Below are 15,749 nucleotides of genomic sequence, written 5' to 3' on the forward strand. Positions count from 1 at the left end.
ATCGGCGGTTAGTTAGTTAGTTAGTTGGTTGCTTGAGGCTTGGGATCGGACCCCGATGTGGGGGCTGACCACAAACTGCGGATCCTTTTGAAGTGTTAGAAATCTAAGACAGAATGAGATGACTGTACACATCTGTGAATGAACTCAAAAGAACTGTGAATGTGCAAGGGAGACAAGTGACTGTTCACCTGTCAAACTGCCTCAATAAAACAAGTTTTCAAGATTTCTTGTATTCCTCTAAAAGCCTAAAATAACAATACCTTTTGTATCTCTTTACCAAAATTGTTTGCGATTTTTAAAGTCCTGAAGTCAAAAAAGAAAACTGTGTGCTGTTTGCACTGTGTAATGTAGTAAAGGGTACTTTTCCTCCACGGGTTGTCTAACGAGGTACACTCACTCCCTCACCACCTCAGTATCTACCACTGCTAGTCATTCAACAGTGTGTCTTGGACTTTATCTTTTTAGCAGTGTAGAAAAAGAGCATATTTAAGGGCAAGAAGGAAGTAGATATTTCGCCACAGTCAATATTTATCAAGGAGTAGGTAAAAAGATGCATATCAGGTTATCTGAAATAACTGGCAGGAAATCCAAAGTCACTCAAGTCAGAAATTTTTTTTCCTGCGTTGTTACTTCCTGTTTACACTGGGCCCCAGGGCTCAGATTCACACACACACACACACACACACACACACACACACACACACACCAATCACACTATGGTGAGCCTCAGGAGGAGGACTGCCTTTGGACTGGTTAACAGTACAGGTCAGGTTTTGTTTACTTAGTTTGATGGAGTTTTAAATGAATCTCTGTGATTTCTACCACTGTAAATTAGTCCTGGTCATTTGTTCTCAAGTAGCCAAAAAGTGAGAAAATGGCTCCTGTGGTGTGTCCTGTGGAGAAGTGGGATGGGATGATTAATGTTGACAGGATTCAGAATCTAGAAGATAGACACACCCTTCTAGGTCTGTGAGAGTCCCTCCAGGGAGGATTGACAGGACACACCTTGACTGTGCTTAGCGCTGTTCTGTACGCTGACTTCCCAGATGACTAGACAGAAGTAATGAAGCATCAACGATCATCTCTCTACTTCCTGGCTTTGGAGGCAGCGTGACCAGCCTCCTGCAACCATGCCTCCTCCACCACAAAGGACTGGCCTATCTCACTGTAGACCAAATATAAATCCACCCTCCCTTAAAACCCACTGTAAATTATCAGGCCTTTTATCAGATAAACTAGAAAATGTACAAGGATGCTGCCTGCCACACAGTAGACAGCCCAAGTTTGACCAGAGCAGTATGAGGAAAGGGAGAGGTCACTGCTTGCACAGATTGTGTGTCAAGCACCAGTATGGAATGACACAGAGCATGAGTAAACAGGGCCGCAATTGGTCATGCTCTTGCATGCCTTTAAACCCAGCTAACCCAGGCTGAGGCAGGAGGGTAGCAAATTTAAAGCCAACCTAGCAAATTATCAAGACCAAATATGAGAAACAGAAGGGCTTAAGGTGTACCTACGGGGAAATAAGTAGACTACCTGCAAAGCCAACTGACCAAAGTACATAAGAGGAACAAAACACACGGTATCATTTGACCTTTTTTAAATTCCCTAGTTTCGTCTTTGGCAATCAATGGCCCGGTAGCCCCAAACCTGTGTAAGCTGAAATTAGTGTTGTGCACTGTCCTCACCTAGCTCCACTACATCTGGTATAACTGTAGTTGTAACAGCAGAATGAGCAGACCAATATAGGGTGTGTGTGTGTGAGTGAGTGTGCACGTGTATGTGTGCACGCGCTTGACTCTGTCATTTTACTGCAAATGGATTCCTGTGACTACTCCCAGAATCAAGACCCAGAACTATTTAATCACTACAAGATCTCCCTTGGGATAGCCTTTTATCGACACCCCCTCTACTATCTCCAATCCCTAGCAGCCACTAATCTGTTCTCTAACTATAACTTTGTCATTCTAAGAAGGAGGATGAAAGCAGATAGAATGTAACCTTTGGAGATTGTTTTATTCATTCTGAATAAAACAGTTGCAAATGTTTGGGTCATGGCTTTGTACCATCTACTCTGTGTCTACCTAGGTTGTAAATCCTGGCTCCCCAGTTAGTCTTCTCTGACACTCTGCCCACCCAGGAGGGATTGGGAGGAGGTGCCAGGTGAAAGGTGTGGGAATCTGGGCTCTCATTCAGCCTCTGTTGACTGGCTAGTAGAAGTGAGGTCACATTTTTTTGTTTTTCCTTCAGCGTTTGCCTGGAATAGGCAGTTATTGTCGGAAAGAAATCTTCTGTGTAGCTACATGGCCCTTTTCCTGGTCCTCTGGCAGGCAAAAGCAGCCATTTCTTAGATTTTCTTTTCTAAAGAAATCTGTCTGCTTTTCCTGTACTAGTTCAAGAAATATAAGGCAAAAATAAGCTTTCAGACAGTTGGTTCTAACTCAGGTTCTAACTCAAGGAATAAAGTCAGACAAGTCATTAAAATGATTTTTTTTAAAGAAAGCAATAATTGAGATAGAAGGAAAATGTCAGTTGCATACAAAAAGCATTAATCTTGGTGAAGCCAGTCCAGCCTGCAGATTTATTTCCTTTTCTCTCCTTCCTATTGAAAGGGCTTAAGCAAAACCCACGTGTTTTTCTCATCCGAAGTCACAGCACCAAATGAAGGGGCAGAAAAAGAGAGGATGAGGGTTAAGGGAATGTGGCACGGCAGTGTGGGGGAAGGGGGTGCCCAGGCAGGCCCTTGTCCAGGCACTTCTTCCCCAAGGGACCACACACACACAGGCATGGTATAGAATAGAGTTTATTCAGGGTAGGGGATGGTAGTTAGTGGTACAGAAAGGCAGCGAGACAGACAGAGAGAGAGAGAGAGAGAGAGAGAGAGAGAGAGAGTAGAGAAGTGGAGTGGAGGCCGGCCATGACCACGTGGAGGGGGGGGAGGAGAGCCCAAGGGGCAGAGAGGTGAGAGTATGTGGGAGAGCGGAGAGCAAAGAGGGAGAGGAGGGGCAAGTAGCCCCTCTTATATGGGCCAGATCTATGAGGCTGGGCATACCTCATAGGTGTGGGGTGGAGCTTAGACAGAATACCAGCACCTATAATGGGGTTTAACCAAGGGCCTTGCATAGGAACCATTTACCCAGAGAGCCCAGTCATCTTGGAACACCCTCCTAAACCAAAATATGAATAAACAGCCGTGTCCTTTCAACATGCTGGAAGAGGGGGAAGGAGGAAGAAGAAGGGGAAGTGGGGAGGAAGAAGAGGGGGAGGAAGAGAGGTAAGAGGAGGAGGGAGTAAGGAGGGGGAGGGGGAGGAGGAGACAAATAGAAAGGTTCATCCATTGCCTTCTTGGGAAAAGACACTTTTCTAAGTTTCATCCCAAAATGTACCCTTCTCTTGTATCTATGACATCGTTGAGCACAGATGGAACGAAGGGTTTATAGAATTGTTGAGGAAGGTTTGTGGTTGTGATGCTTTCTCTCCTTTCAGGGAATACACTTTCATGTTACACCTAGAGTGCCTGGCCCGCTGAGATTATTTTATAAGTGCATCGTCACAAACATATGTTTCTGACTTTGTTCAGTTTAGCCTTTTTCCTTATGAAAAGGAATCTTGAATGGATGTTAGAACTTCATTTGAAGAGGAGAAAAGCTTTGGCTATAAACCCTTAAGACCACATGAAGTGAATACTTTTAATGGTCTGTATTCAAAATAAATTTAATTTTTTTCCCCTTCTGACTTCAACAATTCCAAAGAGAAATAATGAGCATGCCTGTGGTCAGACATTTTCAGATTAAGCTGTACTAATAAGAATGTTAACATGTAGAAAATAGAATTTTAAAATTCAAGACTTGGATAGGCATATCCAAGTCTTCTCACTGTGTGCCTTCTCACTTTGGGACTTGGGCTAAGGGAGTGGTCATTGCTCAGAGAACATAGTGTTCCCTTGCCGAGAGCCATCGCTCCAGAGAGTGAACAAGGCACATTTTTTAATGCCTCTGTTCAGTTCTTGTCCATGTCCCTTCCTCTCCATCTCCTATTGTTCAGCATAACACACATGTCCAAGTCGGGAATGGCTGTGTGCATGCCACACCACACAACAAATACCTTAGACGTGATACATATTCCAGAAAGGGAGCGATGAGCTGTGAGCCACAGTGGACCACGCTACCGAACACAAGTCTCTCTCGATGCTTAGTTGTCAAAGGAACTGAACTCACGCACTACCCTCCGTGCGCCGCCTCAAACCGCTGGAGTTATACCATTTCTTATGCTGGCTTACTCGACAACCTGAAGTCATACAGCGTTTAAATAGTATCTCAGGTTTTCATGATTAAAAATGAGGATAGGCTAGGCATGTTGGCACACACACCTTTAGTCTTAGCAATTCGGAGACAAAGGTGGGTGGGGCTCCAGGCCATCCATGGCTACACAGAGTGACCCCATCTCAAAAAAAAAAAAAAAAAGTGGTGTTTTAGGGCTGGTTAGCTCATTCTGCTCTGTGCCTGGCATGCACAGAGGCTCTGACTTTCACCCCTGATACTATACAACAGCACATAGAATACATGGGATGAACCACACCTACAATTCCAGTGTTGAGGAAGCATAGACAGTGTTGGATCCAAAGGAAACTCCAAAGGACAGTCCAAATATCCAGAAACAAACTCAAAGAATCATCACAAGACGATTTCTGGCTGTTAGATAAAAGCCACCGTTCCTCAGGAATTTGTAAAGCCATTCTGACTACAGAAAGGATCTGTTTCCCTTACCTCCTGCAAAAGGGACAAGGCTCTCCAGTTAACACATGCCATGGCTCCATCAGCACATCAAGGTTCCTGAGAGTATTCCAGCTCCCTCAGTCCCTACTCACAATTTCAAAGCCCCAACACCAGTCACCTGACCCTTCCCTCCCCGCAGCTACATATCTTTTTTGTTGTTGTTTTGGTTTTGGTTTGTTTTTTATTTTATTTATTTACTAACTTTACTTATTCACTTCACATCCTGCTCACTGCCCCTCTCCCGGTAGCCCTTTCCCATAATCCTTTCCTCATCCCCCCTCCCCTTCTCCTCTGAATAGGTAGGGCCCACCCTGGTAATGGGGTCTACCCTGGTAATACACACACACACACACACACACACACACACACAGCTCTTCAAGTCTCTTCGAGGCTAGGTGCTTCCTCTTTCACTAAGGCCAGACAAGAATTAATATATACTCAAGATAAAACTGTAAAGGTATGCTGTTGGGGTTGCCAAATGAAAAACAAATTACTTCTGGTGGTCCAGAAGATGTGTTGTTCATCTGCCCAAGTCACCACATCTGGTACAGCAGCTGTAATTGGAGTGACTATCGGATTGAGTCTTCAATAGTTAACTGTCATTTTCCATGAGCCATCTGTCTTCTGTACTGGCCAGATAGGAGAGTTAGAGGGAGATGTGCTGAAAACCACCACATCTCCAAGTCCCCACATCTTTCAAGTCCTCAGTGGTGGCACGGTTTCTGTGGTTCCTTCAGAGGTGTAGTACTGGTTTTGATTCACTAATTTCCTTGGCAGAGACAACTGTAAAACTTCCGTTTAGCCTTTCGGACCACCATTGCCCTTACTCCACAGGTCAGAGAACCAATGTGAGAATTCTGACAACTTCTAAGTATATCTACCCCAATTATACATTCCTAGTAGCAAATGGTCTTCGTTAGGGTTACTATTGCTGTGGTGCAAAACTGTGATGGAAAGCAACCTGGGGAAGAAACTATTTAGCTTACACGTCTACATCACTGTTCATCATTAAAGGAAATCAGGGCAGGAACTCAAATAGGGAAGGAACCTGGAAGCAGGAACCAATACAGAGGCCATGGAGGATTCCTGCATGCTGGCTTGCTGCCAATGAAAAGCTCACCAATATCTCTCTCTCTCTCTCTCTCTCTCTCTCTCACACACACACACACACACACACACATACATGCACGCACACACTGTACAACATAGAACATATAAATAAATATATGATTTATTATAACAGCTTAAAGGCTATGGTCCAGCTAGTCCAACAATGGGTGTCTACTAACAGAAGGTCCAACAATCCAGAAATTGTTCAGTCCACAAAACCAGATGTCTCAGCTGACCATCAGAATATGCCAGAATCCTAAAGAATCAGGTCCTAATGTCGGCAAAGGAATGGATTTGCCAGCAAAAGCCAGCCAGCAAAGGAAGAGACAGCTTTCTTCTCCAGTGGCCTTCATCTACGCTGCCAGAAGAAGATGTGACCCAAATTAAAGGTGGATCTTCCCATCTCAGAAGATCTGGATTAAAGGTGTATTTTCCTACCTCAGAAGATCCAGATTAAAAGTGGTTCTTCCTATTTCAAATGATTTAATGAGGAAAAATGTCCCTCAGACATATAGCCAGCCATTTGATATGGTCAAGTTGACAGTCAAAAAGGTCGGTCACGCCTCTGCTGAGAGAGCAGTCATGGGGCAGTGCCTTTACTGCTCTTCCTCACAGACACAAAGGAAATCTTCCAAACCCGAGCTCAAATAGTTTACCACACGACATATTCCATGACACTGAGAACTGAACTACACTTGTGTGTTTTATGGAAGCTGTGCCACCGAGTTTTAATTTAAGGGAGTTTGTCACTTTTTTTTTCTTGACAAGAAAATAATCATTTCCATCTTCTCATAGGTTAATATCTATTTTTATTTTCTTTCTTATTCTTTTGTGTTCCTTGAGACCTGTTGCCTCAGTCTCTCAGGTGTCAGAATTACAAATGTGAGCTGCTGTGCACAGCTGTCAGCTTCTTAACTCCTGAGTCCAGCTCTCTTATCAAATGCACACATCTGGAAGCCTTCTCGCTACTTTTCGATTTGAACAAATTGCTCCACTTCTGGTACCCAGCAATAGCCTGAAGCTATTCTTCTGCTGCTGTTCTGAGAAACAATTCTTTCTTAGGATCTCTGTTTTCACCTGCTTAAATTTTCATTTCCCTGGAGCATGGACTCACATGGTTTTAATTAAATATTGAGCCCATTCTCTCAGACTTGCAGACTGATAACTTGGTTGGACTTGGATGTCCCAAACCAGCTTCTACTAGCTCTTTCAAGTCATTTATTTCATTTTATTCTACATAAAGCTGTAAAATCCAAAGGCCAGTGTGATTCTCACCCCTCTGCAAACAGGATGTTTCTATTTCCATATAGTGCTTTGATGGTTTCCCTTTAAGACAGAATGAGGAAATTTTATAACAGCTTGCGAGTGCACAGCTCTTTCTTTTAACGTAGTTACAGAAAAAGCAGGCATCCTCATGTTCAAGCGCATGGTGCGTAGTGCTTAAAATGTGAAGAGCATACAGAAGGAGCACAACTGCTGTCTTGTGGGTGCTGGGAATTGAACCCCAGACCTCTGGAAGAACAGCCAGTGTCCTTGACCTCTGAGCCATCTCTCCAGCCTCCAAGCCCCCTTTCTTCTTTTTCCTCTCTTTCTTTTGTAATTTTAAAGTGACTTTTCCTAATCCTTCTTCACTACTCTCACTTTAAAATAATTTTGAAAACGTTCTTCAAAGCGCATCACAGCAGGCTGCGCACTTAGTGACCCATCACAGAAGTTGACATTGGAAACCCTCCTTTCCTGCTTTTCATTGGCAAGCAGTGTATTTACTGCTGGTTTGGCTTCCTGAGCCTGGCCCATCCATTCTGCCGTCGGATCCTAACTTGTGTGGGCAGTTTTGCTTGTCCTTCTGGCTCTCTCACAAGTGGCCTCAGAGTAGACTCCCGCCATCACAGTCAATGAGGACGCACAACAGAATCTTTTCAAGCGTGCGAGAATAAATGCTTTATGCCACGGAAACTCTGTATCCCAGAGGGTTCCAAACTAAACGAGTCAAGTGTGAACAGTGCTTCCCAATGCCATGCCCGTCGTCACCCCTCTCGCCCCAACCCTGTCTGCAACAGAAGAAAACAACCCACCAAGGAATAGTCTGCAGATGCTAGTGTATTGATTTTTGGTTTGACATTTTCATACATGCAGATAATGTATGCTAGTCACATTCACCCCATTACTCTCTCCTGTTCACCTCTGTTTATCTTCTCCCTCTCAACTCTCACCCTCCCACATTTCCATGGTCTGTTTGTTTGTTGTTTGTTTTAGTAACCCAGTGGGTTTCACTGGGGATGCTCCCTGGAGTGTGGGCGGAAGGTTTGTCTATAAGACCATGTGCACCTCACCAGTGACTACGCCACTGAAGAAAACATCTTCCCTCTTCTATCACCTGCATATAACTGCATATAAACCTCAGGGAGAGCTGGAGCCTGAGACCCTTCCCCTTCCTCAGGGAAGGCTAAAAACCTAGATCTTGTACAAGAGAAATTACTTTTTTTAAGTATGGAAAAAGAACATACTTAAAAAAAAAAAGAACCTTTGTATTGATTCTTTGTGACTTTCACACCATGCACCAATTCCTGCTCACCTCCCAGCCCCTAAATACCTGCTCTCTGCCTTTGCAGCCTCTCCCACACACGAAAAAAGCAAGCAAGCAAACAAACAAACAAAAATCTCACCTTGAAAGCTACAGTGTTCCAGTATGTCACATAGTATCATCTTCTGCCCAAACAGCTTTTTTTTGAAAATGTTTACTGCAGTGAGTCTGGCTCTAGGCCTCTGGTTTCTGCTACACTGTCAATATTGTATCCTCACTAGGACTCCTCTTGCATATCGTCTTGTGGAGATCCTGCAGCTTTGGTTCTGGAGGACCAGCCTCTTCATGTGTTTCTGTAGTTCACAGGTGGGGTAGATTTTGGAGTGGGCAAATTCAAAGCCCTGGATCTGGGCCTGTGTGGTAGTTGAGTCAGTCAGTCTGACAGCTCTCTGGTGCTCAAACAACCAGGGCAAACTCTCCAGGACTGCCCAGGCGAGGAGCAGGGCCAGCTCTCCCACTCTCGTGCCCTTGGGCCTGGCTCTCCTGGGCCCACACCACCAGGGTCAGCTCTCCTGTGCTGCCCAGGTGAGGTGCAGGGATAGCTCTCCCTAGCGCTGCAGCTGGCAAGGGGTGGAGCTTACCTGCTCTCGTGCCCTTGGGGCCAGTTCTTCATACTGCACCAGCGAGGGGCAGGACCAAGTCTCCTGATCTCATAGCCTTGGAACTTCCAAGGCCAGCTCTCCTGTGCTGCCCAGGTGAGGTGCAGGGCTGCTCTCCAGAGTGCTGTAGCCAGTTTCAGGTGGGCCCAGCTCTCCTGCTCTCACACCTTAAGAACAAACTTCATTTAAGCTGTGAGATCTGTTAACACTGTCCTCCTCAGTCTGTAATATGATTTATAAGTGTTGAAGATGTGTGTTGGATGTACAGCTCTCTTGGTCTTGTTCTTCTAACTAAGGTAGAACTGCTCTGTCTCCACCCAGTTCCAGAAAAGTCATCGAGAATTTCTGAAAATAGATTGTGATTTCATAGTTATGAAGCTAAAGCTTCACCTTGCAAAAGAACAAGATGCAATAGCCAAACAGTTGCTTCCTCAGAACCCAACCTCAGAGGGCTCTACCAGGGCTAGAAGGCCTTACAGTGTTTGTGTTTCTTTGAATATATGCTAGTAACTTGGACAGCTAACTGTTGCTGACTTGGGTAGTTAAAGCAGAATATTGAATTTTTCAATGTATTTTCTCAGACAAATGATCTCAAAGAAATCCTCAAGTTGAGAAGTTGAATTCTTAATAGTCGATGCTTGTGAGTATATACTGTACACCACCTGTGACGGTTTGTGTTTGCTTGGCCCAGGGAGTGATAGTTAGATTAGGTGAGTCACTGTGGGTGTGGGCTTTAGTACCCTCCTCCTAGCTGCTTAGAAGCCAGTCTTCTCCTAGCAGCCTTCAGATAAAGAGGTAGAATTCTCAGCTCCTGTACCATGCCTGCTTTGATGCTGCTGCCTTGGTGACTGAACCTCTGAATTTGTAAGCCAGCACCAATTAAATGCTGTCCTACTAAGAGTTGCCTTGGTCATGGTAACTATATGTGCCAGAGTATGGTGTCTTAGGATTTTACTGTGTGAACAGTCACACTCTTGTGTATGCACACACACACACACACACACACACACATTAATTTCTCACTACAGAGAGGAGAGTTGCACAACCAGAAGGCAATGCTGGAGTGTTGCTTCTGATGCCTGATTGGCAAGAAAGTCATTTTCTCCTAGACGTGAGAAAATGAAATTAATGTTAGGATCAGAGACACTAGGAAGACTGTAGCCCTCAAGCCCTATCCTTCCTCTGGAGATCCATTGTCTCCCCACCACTGACATCCCAACCAAGTGATCATCCACTCAGATTTTAATTTTTAATTTTTCAGTCGATGATAGGAAAGTGAGTGACCCCAGGGGTCACTTGACTCCTCCCCTTAGAGACCGTTTTCTTAATCAATGGGGTTAGAGTCTTTAGTTTCACTTAGTGCCAGTTTTGTTGATAGTGGAGTTTAGGAATTGCTACACAAACCATATGAAAGTTAAGCAAAAATAGTTTATTGAATGCACACCTTAGTACTGATCGATCAGAACCACAAGAAGGAATAACCTAATTGAACTACCCATCTGTCCTGAAAGCAGGCTTTTTATATAAAAGTCAGGTTCAAGAGTTTAAAAGCCAGCAGTGAAGTGGTACAACAGTTTTGGCTAATTAGACAAAGTGTTATCAGCTATCCTTTGGGCTTATTGGTCCTAGGAGAAATTAAGGGGTGGGGAGGTGCAGGTAGTGAAGGTGGAGGACTGGGGAGTCCCAGTACATTGAGATAACAGAGTACAAGTGATTCAACCACAATCTTTTGGCTTAGGAGCAGCATTCTTCAGTGTCAGCTATGGATAATTACTTCTGGGAAGTGGAATCTGAGAACCTGAATTTAATTTCACCTTATAAAGCAAAATGGAGGCTGAATACCAAATGGCTGCAGTTATGTTAAAAGGAGCAGGCGTTAGCAGTTGACACTAAAACGGTGATACTGGGAGCAGGCCTTAACAGTTGACACCACCACAGGAGCAGGCCTTAACAGTTGACACCACCACAGGAGCAGGCCTTAACAGTTGACACCACCACAGGAGCAGGCCTTAACAGTTGACACCACCACAGGAGCAGGCCTTAACAGTTGACACCACCACAGGAGCAGGCCTTAACAGTTGACACCACCACAGGAGCAGGCCTTAACAGTTGACACCACCACAGGAGCAGGCCTTAACAGTTGACAGCACCACAGGAGCAGGCCTTAACAGTTGACACCACCACAGGAGCAGGCCTTAACAGTTGACACCACCGTCCAGCGGTACTGCCCATTTCTATGTGGTTCTTCTCCTGTGCTTTCATTTTCAGCTTACTCCACTTCCTGCTAGTGGCGCTTGACTAGATGCAAATGTAGATTTTGTTTCCTCAGATGAAGTATGGGATGCGAGGCATACCCAAGCTGTGTGAATGCATGACTCATGTTGAACCCAGAGTGTTTTATTCTCTGTTCTATTTCTAGCTCTAGGCCTGGAAACTTCTAGCCTCTATACAATCTAATCTTCCAAGCTGACTGATTCAGTCTGGCTTCTCTCAGCTTCTGACTGAATTTTCTGCTTGCTTCAAACTAATTCTGGTATCTGTTCCTCTGGCTCCCTCTCATTCTCTGGCTCATTCTATTTTCACCTGTAACCTGTCTCTGTAAAACTGTCCCAGTAAAACTGCCTCCCCCCCCCTCTCTCTCTCTCTCTCTCTCTCTCTCTCTCTCTCTCTCTCTCGCTGCTGCTGCTGCTGCTGCTGCTGCTGCTGCTGCTGCCACTGCTCTCTTAAGTTGCCTCTTTCTCGTATCCTATCTCTGACTCATTCTGTCAAATCTTTCTCTGATTCATTACTTTGTCTACCCCTCAGTTAGACATCATTTTCAACATTGTTTCTTCCTTCTACAAACTAACTTTACCTTCATGGTTTGGGATTAAAGGTGCATACTAAGCACATGTCTGTGTCCCAGCCAGAGGGATTAAAGGTATGTGACATGTCTGTATAACAACCAGATCACACAGACTAGGCCTTTGAATGTAATCCTTCACCAGAGCAGCCATTTGCTAGACTGAAATTCCTCTACAAATAGATTTTTTTGCATTTTAGACCCTACAACAAACTTTTCCTTAACTGAATTTACTCTGAGAATTTTATTTGGGGCCCAGTAGATAAAGTGTTAGACAAACAATTATGAAGGACAGAGTTAGGGTCCCTAGGACATTCCTAGAAGCCAGGTAGGTGTAGCAGCTGCCCATAATGCTAGCACTCCACTTGGGATTGCTAGAACTCTGTAGACCAGGCTGACTTTGAACTCAGAAATCTGCCTGCCTCTGCCTCCCAGAGTGCTCTGATTACAGGCATGCGCCACCACCGCCTGGCTAAAATTTTTATTTTATTTAAAGGATTTTATTTAAAGCAAAAGGATTCCCAGGGCAAGCAGACCAGAATAGATGAACTGCAGATTCAGTGAGCAACTGTGCCTCAGTCAATAAACTTCAGTGCAAGGTAAGAGACTCCAGCATTAGCTATAGACCTCCACATGACCACACATTTATGAACATGCACATACATGTGCACATGTACAATACACACATGAAGAAAGAACTGTATCTGTTCATGTTTCTATTATTCACTGTAGGGTCATTATTTTTCTTATTCTTCTTTTATTTTTTTCTCTACTAAAAAAAAAATCTGCTTTTTGTCACCTATCATTTTCTTTTCTCCAGCACATTAGTGAGTATGTGTTCCATGGTGTTTAGGCTGGAGAATTTCTCTTGTTTTTAAAATATTTATTTATTTTGTTATTTTTTTAAGATTATTTATTATATGTAAGTACACTGTAGCTGTCTTCAGACACTGCAGAAGAGGGCATCAGATCTCATTATGGATGGTTGTGAGCCATCATGTGGCTGCTGGTATTTGAATTCAGGACCTTCAGAAGAGCAGTTGGTGTTCTTAACCTCTGAGCCATCTCTCCAGCCCCCTAAATTTTTTTTTTTTTTTTGGTTTTTTGGATTTGTTGTTTTTTTTTTTTTCAAGACAGGGTTTCTCTGTATAGCCCTGGCTGTCCTGGAACTCACTCTGTAGACCAGGCTGACCTCGAACTCAGAAATCCGCCTGCCTCTGCCTCCCAAGTGCTCGGACTAAAGGTGTGCACTACCACCACCTGGCAAAGATTTATTTATATTTATTTATTATCATATATATGTATACTGTAACTGTCTTCAGACATGCCCTGAAGAGGGTATGCAATCTCATTACAGATGGTTGTGAGTCACCATGTGGTGGTTGGGATTTGAACTCAGAACCTCTGGAAGAGCAGTCAGTTAACCGTTGAGCCATCTCTCCAGCCCCCTAATTTTTTTTTTCAATTTTGGAATAATTATATATTTAAAATTAAGTTACAAAGTAAGTTACAGGGCTGCAGAGATAGTTTATACAAGCAAATCCAAATGCCCAGCACTCATGTGAAAAAACCATGAATTATGTCTATGTAGAAACCCCACCATCTCAGAGATGGAGACAGGTGGATCGGGCTAGACAAAATTGTGAGCTTGAGAGTCAGTGACGGGGCCTGTCTCAAGGAAACGAGGCACGCATGGGCTCGCCCACCCTCACACATTTATAAGCACGCAAGTTACAAGAATATTGCTAGGAGTCCTCTTGGGATTTCCCCCAGCTTTTCTGGGTCCTACCCATTATTTATTATATAATAAGCACAGTAAGAGGAGACGTGACTGTTGACGTGCACATGCACACATACTGTTCTCTGTCACTGCGTCTCATATGCAGACTCCAGCAAGCACCTCTGATTTCAAGACTCAGCTGTGTTGTCACCACAAAAAAAAATTCAAGAAGCTGGTTATAGTAGCATGTGAATCCCCACTGTCCCATACTCTTACCAACTACTAATTTGCCTTACAAAATATATTTCTGAGCAAATCATATAAATGAAACCACGCCGTATGCTACACACTGAATTGCATTCCAGAATCCAGATGTTGAAACCCTAGCCCCCAATTTGACTTTGCGTAGTAATTAAAGTTACATGGTGAAACTTCAGGAAGGCTCTCACTCCATGGGGAGACAGAGTAAGAAGGTAGCTATCTGCAAGACAGGAAGAGCCCTTGCTAGAAATCATCTCTGCTAAACCTTGATGTGGGCCGTACAGTTTCCAGATTGTGAGGAAAATAAACGTTTGTTATTTAAGCTGCTCAGTGTGTGACATCATTTGTGGCTTCCTTCATATCCTAATGCACTGCCCATGACCTTTGGGGATGGCTCCCTGCCTCCCGATTCAGCCTAATGTTCAGGAAATCTACTCAAACTGTGGAGGAGATGTTAATAATTTGTTCCTTCTTGTTGCTTGCAAGTCATCCAACCAGCTTTTTTAAAGAGCTTCAGTTTGGTTAGGGCATTCTGGAGATGGGTTTGGTAGGCCAAAGAGGTTTCTTTTTTTCTTTCAAAATTCTTTTTAAGATTTTTCCTGCTTCCTGAATTCAAGCCGGCATGTGCCTGGCTGCTGGGGCGACGGCTCAGTGGGTGGACGTGCTTGATATGCAAGCGTGAGGAGCACAAGGACCTGAGTCTGCATCCCTCTTAAAACTCAGGGCTGGCTGTGTGCCGCTGTGACTCCAGCATTTCATGTGTGGGGTAATAGGAGAACCTGGAGGGCTTGCTTGATACCTAGCTAATCTCTCAAAACACAAACTCCAGGTTCAATGAGAGACTGTGTCTCAAAATATAAAATGGAGACCGACAGAAGAAGACTCCAAACAGGGATCTCTGTCCTCCACACATGCACACGTGGAAACATACATCCACAACATGTGTGTATACAGACAATATAGGCCATCACACACATGGAGGGTTTACTAAATTATTTTGATAAATAATCATTATCCGTCACCAGTTATGGCTTCTCGTTTTTTTCCTTATGAAACTCTGATTAGACAGACATATGTAAAATGTTCCCATTTGTCCTCAATGATTCGTAACTACGATAATCTTCCTCTCTTTGTATCATCTTTGTATTCTGGCCTGGGTTGTATCCAGATATGTATAAATATCCTCATATTTATGTTCCAGTTTATTATTTCAAGTGATTTAATGCATTCACTGGGTATATATATTATGCCCAGTGAATATGTGTGTGTGTGTGTGTGTGTGTGTGTTATCAGTTTTCAACCTGCGAGTTTCGACTCCTTTGGTGGGGGGGTCACATATCATATATCCTGAATATCAGATATTTACATTATGATTAATTACAATTATGAAATAGCAACAAAATAATTTTATGGTGGGGGGGCACTGCAACATGGAAGGGTCGCAACATTTAGAAGGTTGAGAACAACTGTTTTACATCAATTATTAATTGTTTAAAAGATCTGTTTATTATTATATGTAAATACACTGTAGCTGCCTTCAGACACACCAGAAGAGGTCATCAGATCTCATTAAAGATGGTTCTAAGCCATCATGTGGTTGCTGGGATTTGAACTCAAGACCTTTGGAAGAGCAGTCAGTGCTCTTAACAGCTGAGGCATCTCTCCAACCCCAATTATTACTTTTATAACAACTATTTATTATGGTATAATTACATACCAGAAAGTTAACCCTTTTTAAAGCCCACTGTTACTTAGTAAATCCACAGGTTATATATTTATGACCACTATCCATGCGTAGAACACTGTTACAAGTTCAGAAAGAAACTTTGTGCCCATCATGTGTCCATCCGTTCCTCTG

Source organism: Apodemus sylvaticus, chromosome 13, assembly GCF_947179515.1.
Source record: "Apodemus sylvaticus chromosome 13, mApoSyl1.1, whole genome shotgun sequence".
Lineage (NCBI taxonomy): Eukaryota > Metazoa > Chordata > Mammalia > Rodentia > Muridae > Apodemus > Apodemus sylvaticus.